We start from the raw sequence: 19377 nt of genomic DNA, 5'->3' as shown, positions 1-19377 counted from the left end.
GTCGTATACACAAAGTGAGCAGAAACTCTGCAGAGAGCATTAAATGCATCAGTCACTAATCTCTAATAAGCCGTTTACAGTTAGAGATTTAATTTATGCACAAATCAGTCCTGCTGACTTATAGGAAATGCTTTTAAATATTTTCAGATACATATAAAATAGAGCAAAATGCCTTTTTTTTTTTACACATATAATATTCTCTTATAGGTGCTTGTTTTCCCAGAGTAGTCTGAATATGTCATTATCTATTAAATTGTATTATTATGCAAAATGAGGCAGAAATTTGATGAAACTCAGATGGATTCACCTGAGTTAATGGAATATGGGTTTAAGAGGGAACTAATTATCCCAGTTTAGCAGGGAGTGAATGCATTTCTTTGCAAGGCCTGATTTTGAATGTAAACATTAATGGCCTCCTTGATTAGCATAAGAATGGTGCGTTATTGTCCTGCTCACTCTGCATCCTATTGGATATGCATCTGTGTTGCTCCAGACACACACACAGACCACAAGCTTTAATACACTTATTACCTGTCTTATCTACGAACAATGCCATTTTTGTTTTTATTGTCTCGCTAATCCATAAAATTCATTTCTCCAATCAAATTACAGTTTTAAGGCCCAATGACATAATTGGGAGCTTCAATTTTTGTGCACAAGACAAGACAAAAAATAAACAAACAAAAAGAACAAGTTCAAACTTTTGAGGTAAAGCATAATATTCCATATTAGTTGAAGTGGCAGAGTCATTGTGATGCTGGTCTTTCGTGTCTATGCTTCCTTTGGTTGGCGTTTACCTACAGAATGTATTAGAGGGCTAAGTGTTAAAGTATAAACAACGCAAAACAAAAAAAGGGGAAGGGCTGTTACACTCAAAAAAATAAGTCATTGGATGAACTCAATTGGACTGATGGCAGGTTTTCCACGTAATACATCTATTTTGGTCCAACCTAATCTACATACATCATGACAATTCAATTAAATTGAGTCAGTAGAACACAATTTCGTAAATACTGCTAAAATGAAAAAAAGTACATTAAAATGATGTGAAAGGTTTTGGTTGGTCCAATTCAATACAATGTCATTCACTTGAGCTAGATTTTCATTGCATTGAAATCATTATTTTGAGTTCAACTAAATCATAATTTTCATTACCAGAAAACTAATTTAATTATTAAAATAATGACAAAATGAATTTGTTTTTACAACTCAGGTTTATTCACTTGAATTAAAAGCAGAAACAGAATATTTTGTAAATAAACATACATGTCACATGGTCAAATCAACCTTAACAAAAATCAAAGTGCTCACAAAAAAGTGCTGACGTACATTTGTAATGAATGTCAAATCTGAATAGCACACACCTCTGTACTACTAGGCAATACTGAAAACAAACTGGAATCTGTAAAATCAGATTTCACTTCAGAATCATTGTATATATTTATAGTGACACTTGCAAATTCACAATGATAACCTACTAAACATTGCAATTCACACCATAGTATGGCAGTCACTGAAGATTTGAAACAACCCAACAATACATAAATACACACACATATACATAAATACACACACACACACACACACATATATATATATATATATATATATATATATATAAAAAACACCCAGCACGCCCCTGCGGGCGGTTTATCCTTCAAGCTCGGGTCCTCTACCAGAGGCCTGGGAGCTTGAGGGTCCTGCGCAGTATCTTAGCTGTTCCCAGGACTGCGCGCTTCTGGACAGGGATCTCCGATGTTGTTCCCGGGATCTGCTGGAGCCACTCGCCTATCTTGGGAGTCACCGCACCTAGTGCTCCGATTACCACGGGGACCACCGTTACCTTCACCCTCCACATCCTCTCGAGCTCTTCTCTGAGCCCTTGGTATTTCTCCAGCTTCTCGTGTTCCTTCTTCCTGATATTGCTGTCATTCGGAACCGCTACATCGATCACTACGGCCGTCTTCTTCTGTTTGTCTACCACCACTATGTCCGGTTGGTTAGCCACCACCATTTTGTCCGTCTGTATCTGGAAGTCCCACAGGATCTTAGCTCGGTCATTCTCCACCACCCTTGGGGGCATCTCCCATTTTGACCTCGGGACTTCCAGGTTATACTCCGCACAGATGTTCCTGTACACTATGCCGGCCACTTGGTTATGGCGTTCCATGTATGCCTTGCCTGCTAGCATCTTGCACCCTGCTGTTATGTGCTGGATTGTCTCTGGGGCATCTTTACACAGCCTGCACCTGGGGTCTTGCCTGGTGTGATAGACCCCAGCCTCTATGGATCTTGTGCTCAGAGCTTGTTCTTGTGCTGCCATGATTAGTGCCTCTGTGCTGTCTTTCAGTCCAGCTTTGTCCAGCCACTGGTAGGATTTCTGGATATCAGCCACCTCCTCTATCTGCCGGTGGTACATACCGTGCAGGGGCCTGTCCTTCCATGATGGTTCCTCGTCTCCCTCCTCTTTCTTGGGTTTCTGCTGCCTGAGGTATTCACTGAGCACTCGGTCAGTTGGGGCCATCTTCCCAATGTATTCTTGGATGTTCGTTGTCTCATCCTGGACTGTGGTGCTGACACTCACCAGTCCCCGGCCCCCTTCCTTCCGCTTAGCGTACAGCCTCAGGGTGCTGGACTTGGGGTGAAACCCTCCATGCATGGTAAGGAGCTTTCTTGTCTTTATGTCAGTGGCTTCTATCTCCTCCTTTGGCCAGCCTATTACCCTAGCAGGGTACCTGATCACGGGCAGGGCGTACGTGTTGATGGCCCGGATCTTGTTCTTACCATTCAGCTGACTCCTCAGGACTTGCCTGACCCTCTGCAGGTACTTGGTGGTTGCAGCTTTTCTAGCGGCCTCTTCATGGTTCCCATTCGCCTGCGGGATCCCCAAGTACTTGTAACTGTCCTCTATGTCTGCAATGTTGCCTTCTGGTAGTTCAATCCCCTCAGTTCTGACTACCTTCCCTCTCTTTGTTACCATCCGACTACACTTCTCCAGTCCGAACGACATTCCAATGTCATTGCTGTATAGCCTGGTAGTGTGGATCAGTGAATCGATGTCTCGTTCACTCTTGGCATACAGCTTGATGTCATCCATGTACAGGAGGTGGCTGACAACTGCTCCGTTCCGTAGTCGGTATCCGTAGCCAGTCTTGTTAATGATCTCACTGAGGGGGTTCAGGCCTATGCAGAACAGCAGTGGGGACAGAGCATCTCCTTGGTAGATCCCGCACTTGATGGTGACTTGTGCTATGGGCTTGGAGTTGGCCTCTAGTGTTGTACGCCACATCCCCATTGAGTTCCTGATGAAGGCTCTTAGGGTCCCATTGATCTTGTACAATTCTAGGCATTCCAGTATCCAGCTGTGGGGCATTGAGTCATAGGCCTTCTTGTAATCAATCCAGGCAGTGCACAGGTTGGTCAGTCTGGTCTTGCAGTCTCGGCTGATTGTTCTGTCTACCAGTAGCTGGTGTTTTGCGCCTCTGGTATTCTTGCCAATTCCTTTCTGTGTCCCGCTCATGTATTGACCCATGTGCCTGTTCATCTTAGCCGATATGATGCCTGACAGGAGCTTCCATGTAGTACTGAGGCAGGTTATTGATCGGTAGTTGGAGGGGACCGGTCCCTTCTTGGGGTCCTTGGGGATCAGGACCGTCCGTCAGTTAGCCATTCCGGGTGTCTCTCGTTAACTAGCAGCTGGTTCATTTGTGCTGCCAGACGCTCGTGGAGTGCAGTCAGCTTCTTCAGCCAGTAGGCGTGAACCATGTCGGGCCCTGGTGCTGTCCAACTCTTCATACTGGAGACCCTTTCTTGGATATCTGCCACTGTGATGGTTACTGGACCCTGTTCAGGGAGGTCGCTGTGGTCTGCCCTCAGATCCTCTAGCCACTGAGCATTGCCGTTATGGGTTGCATCCTTCTCCCATATGCTCTTCCAGTATTGCTCCGTCTCCAGCCTTGGTGGTGCTGTTCTCTTATTGTTCCCTTGCCACTGAGAGTACACCTTTGCTGGTTCTGTGGAGAACAGCTGGTTTATTCTCCTGCCTTCTATCTCTCTGGTGTACCTCCTCAAGCGGCTGGCCAAGGCTGTGAGTCTTTGCTTGGCAGTTTCCAAGGCCTCAGGTATGGACAGCTTGCTGTATTTCTTAGGCACCTTATTCGTCGCACCTTTCTGCAACTCCGTTAGTTGGCTAACCTCTCTCCGTGCTACTTTGATCTTGCCCTCTAGCCTCCTTCTCCATGGAGGGTACTGCCCCTTGTGGCTGTTCAACTTGTAGCCAAGCATCTCACTGATCACTGCTGCCGTATTGTAGATCAGCTTGTTAGTGTCGGTAATCGTGGTTGTAGGTATTGCCCGTAGTGCTGCATTAACATCATCTAGCAGACCTTCTGAGGGTACTTCACGTAATCTTGGTAACCGGCTACGGGGGATCCAGGTTTCAAGCTTGGCCATATATATCACTGATATATATATATCAGCTGGATAGCGTAGTGGTTAGACTACACGCCTTTGGAACAGAGGATCGCAAGTTCGATTCCTGCCTGGGGCGTCTGTATCCAGTAAGGGTCCTAAGGCTAGACCCCCTATGCTAAGCAAGCCTACCGCAGACATGAGCGAGACAGATAAATATGAAGGCATGCCGGCTCGGACGTCGCCCGGATCAACAAGGTCCGCGTCAGGTGTTGAGGAACCAGGGCACCCTGACGAAAAGTGGGCTACTGGAACAAGAAGGCATCGGTGGGCAAGGGACGAAAACAGGGCGTTGTTGGAATGCTACTACGCAAGTAACCCCGGCGGAAGGGGCTACATGAATAGGATGAGGGACCTATGGATTCTTCGATACCCAACATCCACAATGACGGCGAAACAACTAGTAGCTCAGTGTTCCAACATTCGAAAGAAGGGACTGCTCTCACAGCTAGAGATTGACGAGGTACAACACAAATGCTACGGCAAGGAGGAGTCAGGACGCCAGGTCAGGGGGGAGATATCATCACCCCCACCCGAGATTGGGTACATAGCCCCAAGTGTGATAGGAGAAGGATCGTTGAGTGCGAGAGGAACTGACCTGAAAAATAGGATCATGGCCAAGCTTGAAACCTAGATCCCCCGTAGCCGGTTACCAAGATTACGTGAAGTACCCTCAGAAGGTCTGCTAGATGATGTTAATGCAGCACTACGGGCAATACCTACAACCACGATTACCGACACTAACAAGCTGATCTACAATACGGCAGCAGTGATCAGTGAGATGCTTGGCTACAAGTTGAACAGCCACAAGGGGCAGTACCCTCCATGGAGAAGGAGGCTAGAGGGCAAGATCAAAGTAGCACGGAGAGAGGTTAGCCAACTAACGGAGTTGCAGAAAGGTGCCTAAGAAATACAGCAAGCTGTCCATACCTGAGGCCTTGGAAACTGCCAAGCAAAGACTCACAGCCTTGGCCAGCCGCTTGAGGAGGTACACCAGAGAGATAGAAGGCAGGAGAATAAACCAGCTGTTCTCCACAGAACCAGCAAAGGTGTACTCTCAGTGGCAAGGGAACAATAAGAGAACAGCACCACCAAGGCTGGAGACGGAGCAATACTGGAAGAGCATATGGGAGAAGGATGCAACCCATAACGGCAATGCTCAGTGGCTAGAGGATCTGAGGGCAGACCACAGCGACCTCCCTGAACAGGGTCCAGTAACCATCACAGTGGCAGATATCCAAGAAAGGGTCTCCAGTATGAAGAGTTGGACAGCACCAGGGCCCGACATGGTTCACGCCTACTGGCTGAAGAAGCTGACTGCACTCCACGAGCGTCTGGCAGCACAAATGAACCAGCTGCTAGTTAACGAGAGACACCCGGAATGGCTAACTGACGGACGGTCCTGGACCCCAAGAAGGGACCGGTCCCCTCCAACTACCGACCAATAACCTGCCTCAGTACTACATGGAAGCTCCTGTCAGGCATCATATCGGCTAAGATGAACAGGCACATGGGTCAATACATGAGCGGGACACAGAAAGGAATTGGCAAGAATACCAGAGGCGCAAAACACCAGCTACTGGTAGACAGAACAATCAGCCGAGACTGCAAGACCAGACTGACCAACCTGTGCACTTCCTGGATTGATTACAAGAAGGCCTATGACTCAATGCCCCACAGCTGGATACTGGAATGCCTAGAATTGTACAAGATCAATGGGACCCTAAGAGCCTTCATCAGGAACTCAATGGGGATGTGGCGTACAACACTAGAGGCCAACTCCAAGCCCATAGCACAAGTCACCATCAAGTGCGGGATCTACCAAGGAGATGCTCTGTCCTCACTGCTGTTCTGCATAGGCCTGAACCCCCTCAGTGAGATCATTAACAAGACTGGCTACGGATACCGACTACGGAACGGAGCAGTTGTCAGCCACCTCCTGTACATGGATGACATCAAGCTGTATGCCAAGAGTGAACGAGACATCGATTCACTGATCCACACTACCAGGCTATACAGCAATGACATTGGAATGTCGTTCGGACTGGAGAAGTGTAGTCGGAAACCCCTGCACGGTATGTACCACCGGCAGATAGAGGAGGTGGCTGATATCCAGAAATCCTACCAGTGGCTGGACAAAGCTGGACTGAAAGACAGCACAGAGGCACTAATCATGGCAGCACAAGAACAAGCTCTGAGCACAAGATCCATAGAGGCTGGGGTCTATCACACCAGGCAAGACCCCAGGTGCAGGCTGTGTAAAGATGCCCCAGAGACAATCCAGCACATAACAGCAGGGTGCAAGATGCTAGCAGGCAAGGCATACATGGAACGCCATAACCAAGTGGCCGGCATAGTGTACAGGAACATCTGTGCGGAGTATAACCTGGAAGTCCCGAGGTCAAAATGGGAGATGCCCCCAAGGGTGGTGGAGAATGACCGAGCTAAGATCCTGTGGGACTTCCAGATACAGACGGACAAAATGGTGGTGGCTAACCAACCGGACATAGTGGTGGTAGACAAACAGAAGAAGACGGCCGTAGTGATCGATGTAGCGGTTCCGAATGACAGCAATATCAGGAAGAAGGAACACGAGAAGCTGGAGAAATACCAAGGGCTCAGAGAAGAGCTCGAGAGGATGTGGAGGGTGAAGGTAACGGTGGTCCCCGTGGTAATCGGAGCACTAGGTGCGGTGACTCCCAAGATAGGCGAGTGGCTCCAGCAGATCCCGGGAACAACATCGGAGATCTCTGTCCAGAAGAGCGCAGTCCTGGGAACAGCTAAGATACTGCGCAGGACCCTCAAGCTCCCAGGCCTCTGGTAGAGGACCCGAGCTTGAAGGATAAACCGCCCGCAGGGGCGTGCTGGGTGTTTTTATATATATATATATATATATATTAGAGATGGACCGATCCGATATTACGTATAGGTATCGGTCCGATACTGACCTAAATTACTGGATCGGATATCGGAGAAAAATAAAAAATGTAATCCGATCCATTAAATATCACGAAAGCACCTCACAAAACTTGCAACACGCCATAACTCACCTCAGAACGTTAGCACGTTGGAGCAGTATGCATCACGTGATAGAGCGGCTGTGGCATGCGGGACCTGTCGGTGGTCTGGATAGCATTTGGAGCTTCGCTAGCAACCTGGCATTTCATCTCCGACAAAGTTATCCCGAGAGAAGTAAAGCAAGTGTGTAAGTCCATCTCTGAATGTTTGTAAAGCATTCCTGCATTAAGCTTAACAAACGATATATGGAGCGACTGCCTCTTCTTGCTGCTACTTCAATCATGAAACTGCTTAACGATCAGCTGATCGGCTTTTCTGTCGCGAGTCCGTCTCTCTGGTTTGTTTTTGGCCCACTTTGCACCAGAAAGAGGAAACCAGCGGCTGAACAACAGCAGCACGTTTAAGCTTGATCAGCTGTTGTTAGAATTTATTTATTATTACTTTCTACTCGAGGATCTTTTTCTACGTAGCTGACGCTGGTAACTGTGCAGGGGCGGATCTAGCAAAGTTTAGCCAGGGGGGCCGATAGGGCATGAACAGGGAAAAGGGGGCACAAAGACATACTTTTCTTTCTTATTCTCATTTAAAATGTCTAGCTTTTAATAAATAATTATCTGACACCCAAAGTTTTAATTTGATGCAAAATAAATAGAAGTCCATTACTGTATATAGTAACTATTAAGTCTAATATATATACCCTAGTAAGCTATAGTACTTTTTCCTTTGGGAAGGTACCATCTGTGCAGTCTGCAATTTTGTTGAAGAAAGATGTTGAATCTATTTAATATTTCTTGAAAAATAATTGATTTCTGTGCATTTTTTTTTCACACTGCATCAAATTAAGGTTGGTTACGTCGATTAAGCATCATGAGGTGGAGCGTGAGGGGTGGTTCCCTATTTTTTATTTATTTATTTTTGTTGTTGCTGGGAGTTGGAACCCTATTAGTTAGGCTGCTTAATATTTATGCTAAGTACTCTTTAAAATACCAGAATAGGGAGGATGGTGTAGGTTTAAATTTATTAGATTGATCAGTATTGCTGAACTATGAAATATTTTTTTTTGCATACAGGTATAACAGAATAGCTTTAGTGTAGTTGTTGTTTTAAACTTGAGTATGAACTTATACAAAATGCAGCAAGATATTTAAAAAAAACAGTTTTGTTGATTAAAAAACACTATATCGGATTCATATCAGTATCGGCAGATATCCAAATTTATGATATCGGTATCGGTATCGGACATAAAAAAGTGGTATCGTGCCATCTCTAATATATATATATATATATATATATATATATATATATATATATATATATATATATATATATATATATATATATATATGTGTGTGTGTGTGTGTGTGTGTGTGTGTGTGTTTTCATGACGAACATTTTTCTGTTACCAAGGGGGAGGTATTTTAATAAAAAAAAAATCTTTCAACTTTACTTCTCCAAAACCAATTACATGTAAACATTTACAAGCTTATAAGAACGGGAAGACCAACTTTAAAACACTGGAAGACACAAAACTTGTCAACATTTTTCTATTACCTTTGCAAATCCCAAAAGCAATCAAAAAGAAAATGGTGGTTACAACCATGAAACTTTTTCTGAGCTAAATCCCCAGTCTTTTCATCCATCTATAGTAGTACAGATTAAAGGTCACATCACTCACAACATAACAGCAGACAAAAATAGACAACTTCCATTTGGCCAAAAAAAAGAAAGAAAAAAAGGTCACAGTTTGAACAAAAGATATAAAAAGGCCAAAATCAACTTTTGTGCTGGGTCTTGTTTGCCTAAGCAAACATCTTCATTTTCATTTGCTGCATCTTTGTACTGAGCCTTTGTCCATCCAGATTCATCAAAATCTTCTGACAGAACTCAAAAGCGTACTTGTGGTCATTTGGATAGCTCAGATCAAGTGCATAAATCAGTCCAAAGAGGACGATGAATGCCATGATGACACTACCGAGGTTGTTCATAACTGTAGTACCTTCAATGACAACTCCAACATCCTCTGGCTCCTGAATCCCTTCTCTTCTGATGGTGTAAATACAGTGACAGTTGCTGCAGTGGACCTCAACCGTTCATCCTCAGTGGAGGAGGTCTGAAAAACAGGTTGTTTCAGGTTTAAGGGCTCTGTCACTTGGAAGGGGACATATTATGCAAAACTCAGCTTTTGTATCCTTTTGTGCTGAAACATAGGTCTCTACCGCCTCTATAAACACTCCAAACATAAATAAAACCCGTCAATCTGTTTCCTATCAATAGTTTGGGTTCAGGTATTATGTACCTCCCTTTGGGAGGGGCTTGATATAGAGCAGGAGCTCCTCCAGTGTCTATCAGTGTGTGTGTGTGTGTGGGCTGGGTCAATTTCCCTTATTTCATCACAATTGGGAACCTTTTGAAACAGCTTGTTTTATGCACATTATTCCTGAAACCAGGAGATTGCTGTAATGGCAGTGACACTAGTTAGTGTCTTGATGCAATCTGCTGTGTTCCTTATAATGAAGACTTTTTACTAATTGGCATAATAAACTGAACTCCACTGGAGTGTTTACTTTCTGAAGTGCCTTGAGATGACTGTTGTTGTGATATACCGCTATATAAATAAACTGAATTGAAACACTGACAGAAAATGGATGAATGTTTTGTCCACATTTACTGTGTTTATAGAGGCAGTAGATACCTACATGGCAGCACCAAAAGAATGAACAATTGAATTTTTGCTGAAACTATCCCCTTAAAAAGTGCTCTCCAGTGCAAGTTTCAACAATGACTATTAAGAATAATACTATTTCACAATTATATTGTCTCTTTTGAATATATGAGGATTTTGTGTGCGATGAACCTAACTCAAATTGAATCTAGAAAAGAAGGTGTGATAAGCGTACCAGATACTCCTTGAACAGTAGGTCTGGATCTTCATTAAAGTAGACCACCAGGCTTTTAAGAGTATGCTCCCTCTTTATGTCGATGTCATCATACTAATGCAAGGGTGGAAAAAAAATGGTGAAAAAAATGGAATTGATTGATTGCATTTAATTGATGGGTTTATCATTAGTACCGACCAAACTACTGATCGCCATGATATCCTTGATCTTTTGGCCCTTTGCTCCTTTGCTCCCCTGAAAATTTTGCATCAGCTTGTCTGTTAAATTGTCCAGCTGAGCCAAGAACTTCGCCTGCAGGGGTTTTGTAGTGATCTGCAGGAACTCTGCATTCACCTGGAAATAAAACATACACAAATATAATAAACTAGAAGTTTAAATACAGACTGCTGAATCAACACACTGAAAGTTGCTAAACATTTGAACCATCAGTGAAGTTTGTCAAGACCTAAACTGTTTTTAGCTGAGTTTAGGAATATATCGCCACCTGTTGCCTTGGCATGTTCCTAGCAGCGTTTTCCTTCATTTTTGCGTTTACCTGTGGACGGGATTATTTTTTAAAACGAAAACGGAAAATCTCCGTTTTCAAAAATACCTGTGTAAGTGTGGACGTAGCCGAAATCTTTTATAATAATAAATAGGTTTGAACGTCATGGGAGTGCGCATTGTGCTGCCTGCAGTTACTCTTCCGGCCACATGGTTCGCTTTTGGTAGCACCCTCAGTAAACTATGTAGTGCTTTTAAAGACACCTCAAAACGATACTTTCTACTAGAAAATGGCATATAATAATAAACACAGAATACCATATTTTTAGATTATAAAAAGAAAACAGTAAGAAAGAAGTTAGCTATAGGACATCATCTTTCATTGAGCACAATGGCTAGCTGCTAATAAGCTAGCACACGCTCCGACTTAAAAGTTGGCAGCTACACAATTTCTCCTCTAAAACAAGGCACTTTTGAAAAGACCTGGCTATATTGTCAAAAAAAAAAATAGTATTCAAGCAGAGAAGAGAATGGTAGCACCACCAAAAGTTCAAAAAACAACTGTTACAAGCTTCTATGATAAATAGCATTATAGATTTAGCTGATAAAGAAATACACAATTGGATATATGGAAAAATAATATGTTACCTTACCTGAAGGTGTAGTTTTATCCAAAAAGTACAGAGAGGCCAAGAGCAGCTGGATTCATTTAGGTGATCCTGAAAGAGTGCAAAATTTTCAAAGAAGGCGGACCGTTGTGTAACTCAGTAACTTTGTGTTCTTGTGACAAAGACTGCTTTGAGAGAAAATAATTTAGGTTCACCACACGAATAATAATTGCAGTAACGCTGGAGTGCTACATTTGCGTTGAATGAGATTAAAAATAATGTTTAAGCTTAAAGAGGGGCTTGAATTGATTTCTTTGAGTTTACAAATACTTAAGTGCAAAAATGTACTCCTCCTACCCCCAGTGCCCCAACAAACTCATTCATTTTGTGTTCAGAATCAGCCTCTGCTGGTTTTGAATAATTTTAGGTTTACACAAAGAAAATCAAATTAATTTGGTATTTTTTAATTGCATTTGTGAACAACTAACATAATTTGCATGTGTTCTTTGAAAGGAGGACCTGAATCTGTTTTTTGAGTGTAGGGGAGTAAAGAAACATGGGACTCAGGTGAAGAGTTAAATTAAGAAATGAGGGCGATGAGGAGAGTTAAAGGGCAGGTGAAGAAGGAAGGCTTTGACTTGGGGCCTCCCGGGGACGATGACCTTATTTCAAATTCTGGGTGAGGGACTATAGTTCGGCAACTGAGGAGCCCCCCCTCTGTCTCAGACACACACACACACAAACACAATCAAACACACTTTCAAGGCTGAGTTCGGAAATAGAGAGCCCCCCTGAAGTCCTGCAGCTCCTCAAAGGCCAAGCTGCTGCTGCCGTCGTTAGTAAAGCTACACAATAGGTTACACATACAATACTCCTTCAAGGTTCAACTTCACATCCTAGTGACAACAAAGACACTAAAGTCTCCTCACTGCTCAGTTTCCAAAAAGAAAAGAAAAGCAAAGAAAAAAGTTGTGATGTAGGATGTGTAAATAGAAAAAGAATCAGAATCAGAAAGGCTATGTTTGCAAATCATTTGAAATCCATATTTAAGTGGCAGTCACATTAAACTGAATTAGCAAAAAGTCAGTAACAAGGATGTGTATAAAAGGAAGCTTGTTTCTCAGAAGTAAAGATGAGAAGAGGTTTACTACTGTGTGAAACTGCCCAGGCAAATACTTCAACAACTGAAGAAGCATAGTTCTCCATGTATGGTTGCCAAAACTTGGGGTGTTTCTTATGTACGGTATATAATATTATTAAAAGAAATCTCTGGACAAATGGTAAAAGTCAAAAAAACAATATTTAACCGCAGTAATCCTCCATCCCTTGGGCAGCACAGCATTAAAAACAGACTTGATGGTGTAGTGGAAATCAATGCGTGGATGCAGGAAGTCTCATTGTCATTGGCACAAATGGTTGCTGGATCCAGAAGCACTGCAGCCTTCTCTGGGCCCAAGCAAATAAGATGGACTGAGGCAAAGTGGAAATCTGTCCTGTGATCTGATCGATCAAAATCCGAAAATCTTTTGGGAAATTATGGATACTGCATCCTCTTGGTTAAAGAGGAAAATGTGTTGTCAACATACAGCTCTGTAGATCAGGCTCATTTGGATATTTGTGATTTTTTGTACTGTTACTGAACAGTTTTGATGATGTATTGTCCTGCTGGGGGAGGCTGCTGCCAGCGGGGAGTATTGTACCAACTAGACAGTCTTTCTTACTTTAGCAAGTAAGTGCTAAACCACCTTCAGCAAGGCTGAGATTATGTGTAGATTTGGAGCACAGATCTACAAACAATCTTCAAGCTTCAAACCTTGTAAAACAGCTAATTAGCAGTGAAAAAAAACAAACAAGAAAATGACACAATACATTGTCAGTGATGTTTTACATCTACAAAACTGGTTACCAATGGCTCAGATGGATTAGAAGACATCATGGGATTTGTGAGTGTGAAGGAGGGAGCAGAGAGGAAGCATTCCAAGGGTTTGCTTAAGTCCTTTCCAGTGACCTACCAGCAGATAAGAAATAATAGAGATAAACTGTGTAAAAGGTGGGACTAGTCACTGTAACGTAGATCTACTGGTTTGTGCGCACCTGTTTTGAAGCCTGTCGTTGGCATTTAGGCAATTGCTCATCTAGCTTTAGTGCTTGTTTGGGTATTTTTCGTAAACTTGAATTCGGGCTGGAACCTGGTTGAGAATGCTGTGGACACCCATAAGGTAAAAACTCATCAGCCACACCATTACGGTTACGAAAATGAATGCCATGTTGTGTTAAAGAAGACTTGAAGTTTGGGACTTTGACCGTAAACTTGTAAACCCTGAAGCTTGTTTCACACACAGTTTCACAATAACCAAAATTTTTTGGAGGCGTTCAAGTCACAGACAGTCAGCGAACTAATGGGTGGATTACAAGAACAGAATGTCTTGCCTCTGTCTTACCAGTTGTACCGATGCAAAGACTAATCCACCAATTTTCACCACCATTTACACTATCAGTGATGACCTCAAATGCCAATTAACACCAGTGTATGCAAATAAAGTGGTCGAATATCAGTGTTAACCTACAGAGGCTGGTCTTTGCAACTTTTGATCCTGGGTGAAGCAAGCACAGAAGAAAACCTTTATTCCAGTTAGCGTGGCCTATTTTCATGATTACCAAGAAAGTTACCAAGCTTGAAAACAGAAAATGTGTGTCATTAGTTCAGGATAATACTGAAAACTATGTGTATCATCCTGTGTGGTGCATCATATAGATAGCACTGTATATAAATATTGAAATAAACTACAAATTAGTGTAAAGATCTTTTTTTTTTTTTTAAAGTTACTCATACTTTGGTTTCTCTCTTTGGATAGATGCAGTGAGCAGCGCTTGCGGCTTTCTTTTCACATCTCTCACTTTTCATTTCTCCCAACATTGGTTTCCTGTCAACCATCTTCCTTATCTTTACCTCTGTCACTCTGTTTTGCTACAGCCAGAGCAATTTGTGCTGAAAAGTGTAAAAACATGCATCAATGGCTGAATGGGACTGCGGAGTACATCAGTGCTAACAAGGTATAAGTGCCAAAGTGGTTAACTAGGAGTCTGCCTTCACCGCCGTCCTCCCTCACAGCCACGCCGGCTCGCTCTCAGTCATCTACATTCCCTGAACCAGCCTCATGTCTCCTTAATTTTCACCATTTTCAGTCTTGTCAGTCTCTATATATTGCCCAAAGTCTAGCGTGACAGATTTCACTATCATCAAAGAAAGATTTTCCATTAATGGGCCCTGACCTTGTCTGACTACTGTACTTAAAAACCTTCTCTGCTGCAAGGCACACTCTCCCTGAATCACTCCTTGACCCACACCCCCACACCCAACCACTCCACACCCCAACTTTCCATTTCACCTGTCTCCTCACCATAATCTCCCATTTTTTCCCCCCTCCTCCGTAAATTTTCTGCTCCTCTCACCTTACAAGAGCCCCCCTCTGTTGTTTGTGGAGGCTTGCCTGATAGCCATTAGTGTTACACCCTATTACATCAGTAATGACTGACTGTGAGCTCTAATTAGAGATGTGTTAGGGAGAGCTGACTTACCCCCTCCTCCTCCTCCTCCTTCTGCTTTTCCGCAAAGCTGTTACTGTGACTCCATCGCCGTGGCGACACCATTAGCACAGCACCTCTAAGAGTTGCAACTCCTGACTGTTAAAACCATTATGTTCATTACAGACCAATCAGAGGGGAAGGTGTTATGGCTAATTGATAAGCTGAACAATGCATAAAATCTTGTCTCTAATTGCCCTGCGGGAAAAGGAGAAAGCACCCTGGGAGAAAGAGACAGTGAGCGAATGAAAGAGAGGAAGTGAGGAAGCGGCTGGCGTACTAATTTCAAAATCTGATATTTTTTCACTTGAATAATTTAGGCTTACAATATGTCTTCATCCAAACATGCTGTAGATTCCCCCCCTCTTTCTTGAATAATGGGATGTTTCTTCTGGGTTTGTCATCTGTGATAAGATGATTATCTGAAAGGTCTGTGGCACATTGTGAAGAGAGTCTCGCCTTCTCTGCTGGAGTAGGTAATCCTGGGTAATAGCATTATGGACACAGTGTTTTCCTAAAGCCCATGATTATCCGCTGCTGTTTGCTGTGGGATTGACATTGGCCTTCTTGGTCTCTCTCTCTCGCTTGCTCTTTCTCTCTCCCCTCTCTTCTCCTCTCTCTCGCTCTTTTTACTCACTCTTTTTCTCACTTTTCTCTCTCTTTATGTCATCCTGTCTCTGACTCACCACTCCATCAAGCCCTTATATGCTCTTCTCTCACGGTTCTAACAAGAGAAGAAGATGAAAATAGAGCACATGGAGCAACAAAAGAACAAATTGCTTGTAGACAAGAGTGCCCCAGATTTGAATGACATGTTATGTTCTCTTTGTCAAAAAAACAGGGGGGAAAAAAGAAAAAATACACACTTTCACTTTGGCAGTTTGGGGTTACCATCCTGCTTGAGACTCAATAAAGACATTAAGCTATTTACTGAAATACATTTTGAAATCCTACATATAAACCAGGTTAACTATTCTAAACACCGCCTCTCCACCCATGCAACAGATGATACATCACATTACATCGCTGACTGAGGTCTTCATATTTTTAAGTGCCATATGATTGCGATTCGAGATAGACAGAATGAACGGAACTAAGACCTCTGCTTTTAGCCAATTGGCTCACTTTTTTCCCTCAACGCTTTTAGGTCTGAACTTGATCTTATCTCCCTCTCGGGCTGTCTCACCCAACCTCACCCTGCACCCCACCCCACCCCCTCTCTCACCCAGCCACTTTTACTTAGCTTGCCACTCTGTGTCAATCTCCCACTTATGTGGTTTATTTGTAGTGCTTATTTGATGCAACACATCTCCCATATTATTCACCGGCGAATCGGTAAAACCTGACAGCGTGGAGAAGTTGTTTTAATCTGCAATGTGGCTTCTCTTTGTCCTGGGAAGAAAGTAGATTTAGAAAAAAGGAAATGTTGGTTAACCACCAGTGGTTTAACGCAATAAGCCAGTGGGTTATCTCACACCTTGAGGGTTATCTTGATGTTGCACACCAGGAAGAAATCTTGGCATCTATATATCTATGTTTAGGCATCTATGAAATGTATTTTCGCTTTAAAACAAATTGAAAAGAAAAACATTTTGAGGGATAATAACATAAGCGCTGTGTGCCCTTCTAAACTGATTAGGTTACTAAACAATAATGAACGTTTGTAAGAAAGCATTCCTAGAGCATTTTTATTGGCAAAGAATGAAAAAGCATGAAATTACTTTTATTAGGAGTTTTTCCACCTTGGTTCCCCCAGTAGGCAGATGGATGCCTGCAGCAAAGACACCCGTCAGCTACAAGTCAGGGAGTCTGTGAGTTCTGGCAGCCCTGGAGCAGGGATGCTGCAACAGGCATTGGAGGGAGAGAGGAGCAGCAACAGGAGGAGCAGCAGCAGAAGCACTGCTGAATCCATTAACAATGAAGGAGCTGCTCAAATGGGCTCTGGTCCTGTGTTTGCAAAACAAATGGGACATGTGAGGGTTAGGCCGGGGAAGAAATTAATCTGTGAAGCAATCAACGGTGAGTTCAGAGGAGGAGACCGAACCATGTGTGTGAAACACATGCTGCATCTCAAAACGGTAAACCTGTGTGTAGATAGGAAAGCTTTAATCAGCCCAGCTGTGTGGCTGTTGTATGTTTTTTGTATGCTATATGTGTGTGTGTGTATGAGTGAGTGTGTGTAGGCTAAATCCTTCCCCACCTAGAAGCTGTCAAAACCACATGCTTACAAGCTGTGCAGGTTACATCTAATTGGATTCTGTGGACATCACAGCATGAGACAATATTTGATGACTCCAAGATCATATTGTAGGAAACAGTGTATGTCCTGAGTAAAAACAGCCTCCAAAGTCAATACCGACCCCTCCCCACCCCTTTTCCTCCCCCCCACCTTTGCGTCCTTTTCTGTTCCAGGATCAGTAATGGGAGTCAGTATCCAGGAGGAGGCGAAGGGGGTGCGGGGGCTCCTCGCCAAGTCCTCGCCCCTCCTCTCCGAATGCGGCACAGCTGCCTTTCAGAACCCCGCCGCTCCAGCCCATTCATCCTGGAGAGCACCCCCCTCCCCCCTCCACACACACACACACACACACACACACACACACACACACACACACACACTCCTCTCCCCTCACCATCACACACACAAAAAAGTGGCTATTTATTAGAATACTTGTTTTGTATTGTTCTGTGCCACACAAAAGACGCTTCATTGTGTTAGAAGCAAGCCCCCTTTTTGCAGAGAGAAACAATAACTTGGAATTGTCTTTTTTAGAGTGTATAATAAATGTCATTTCTTCTTGTCTCTGCCCCTCAGTGTGTGTTGAGTGGTGGGTTTGGGCACCGGGCACGGATGGCCTTGGCACTCGAGCGGCCAGATTGTAGTGGGAGTAGCGGTCTTACATGAAGCTTTGGAGGGGTTTAGGACGGCTTTAGGAGCATGGAGGGAGAATTCTTCCCACTTTGTCTGGAGTAGAGGGAACGAGGGGGACATGCGTAAGTTTGCATATTACAATTCCTTACGCAAGAAAGTCATTTTTATATACATCTAATCTGTAGTTAAACTGTCTGTTGTGCGTAAAATCGCCTTTTTAACGCGTGGTGGAATTAATTCTCAAAATTGTTATAATATTAACAGAGTGAAGCGAATTTGAACGCTTTCTGAATTCGGCGTTTCCGCTTGCTGAAATAAATGTCTTGTTGACAGCCTTTATTTCGGAGCGTTTGTGTTCAGTGCAGTGCAGATAATATGTGTTTCCAGCTGCAGGCTGTCGTTTTATTTTGGAACAAGTGAGCTCCACAAGGGGCTGCGCAAAGCTCACACTGTGGCTTCATGATCCTACAAGTTGCTCTTCAACCAGCTCAGTTAGATTTTTCCGAGGGAAGAAGATCGGATGAGGTTCGCTGGCGCCTACATTTGTTTCGCCGTAAACAAGAATAACTGTTTGATGGTGTAAAATACGAGGGGACGCATTAGACTATCCAGGGGCAGCCTGTTTTCACTCAGGACTCTATGTTTGTCTTGGTGTTTCTACTTTTCCGTAGGTTGTGGGGAGGGCGGGGGCTGACCGTCACATCTTTAGATTTAGGATGTGTAATTTAAGGCTAAGGAGCAGATGCTTTGTCTCTTAAACTCGTTTGAATAATTAGCTCCACGTTTTGTGTCCTTGGTGTTCAGGACTCCTTTTACTTCCTTAAAACTAACGCCACCCAGTTACACGAGCGCCGGCTCTTGTGCACTGCTCGGGCACAGCCACAGCCGTGTAAAAACGCTGTCCCCGCTCAGGTTAACTGCATCAAGGGGTAAAAAAAGAAAAAAAGAAGAAGAAGATGATGATGAAAGGGAGGAAGCCAGATATAATCGGTCAAAAGATTTATTTATTTATTTTTTTGTTTAATTAAGGGGTTCCTTTGCGTGGGACTGATTCCTGGACGGAGAGTAAAATAAAAAAAATAAAATAAAAAGCATAATAGCACCCGCTGGCCGCTGCGCTCGAGGAGCTGTGTGTATTTATTTAAAATTGTTCACTTATTTATATATATTTTTTATTTTCTTGTGGCCATGGAGGGTGGGAGGGTTGGATAACCGCTTTGACCCTTGGCCCCAGTCGCGCACCATCATCACAGTGCGCACACAACCCGTCACAAAGGCCGCGCACAAAAGGAGCGAGGAGGTTTGAAAGGAGGTTTGTTAAAAGAGGAGTGACTGACGGGGAATGACAGAGAAAGTAAACAGGGGCCACCAGGGTCCCAATGTCACTGTAAAGGCTAATCCTGTGCGTACAAGCCTAAAGACACTCAGCACGGAGAATAAATAACGA

General features: G+C 43.5%; 1 long non-coding RNA gene across 1 annotated transcript; it reads right to left on the bottom strand.

Moving 5' to 3' along the window:
- Positions 1–10435: 10435 nt before the first annotated feature.
- On the bottom strand, positions 10436–12062 carry LOC147311326 (uncharacterized). The gene is made up of 3 exons (XR_015125368.1): positions 11522–12062; positions 10563–10718; positions 10436–10478 (listed from the first exon to the last, which is right to left on the bottom strand). It is a non-coding gene; the product is annotated as an uncharacterized LOC147311326 (long non-coding RNA).
- Positions 12063–19377: the final 7315 nt, after the last annotated feature.

Source organism: Aulonocara sp. 'chitande type north' Nkhata Bay, linkage group LG16 (assembly GCF_057382095.1).
Source record: "Aulonocara sp. 'chitande type north' Nkhata Bay isolate Kocher_YH1m ecotype deep benthic linkage group LG16, A_spYH_male_GT1.1, whole genome shotgun sequence".
In the NCBI taxonomy this organism is placed as follows: Eukaryota; Metazoa; Chordata; class Actinopteri; order Cichliformes; family Cichlidae; genus Aulonocara; species Aulonocara sp. 'chitande type north' Nkhata Bay.
The sequence above is the reverse complement of the archived record's forward strand: the minus strand, read 5'-3'. Positions and strand labels throughout refer to the sequence as shown.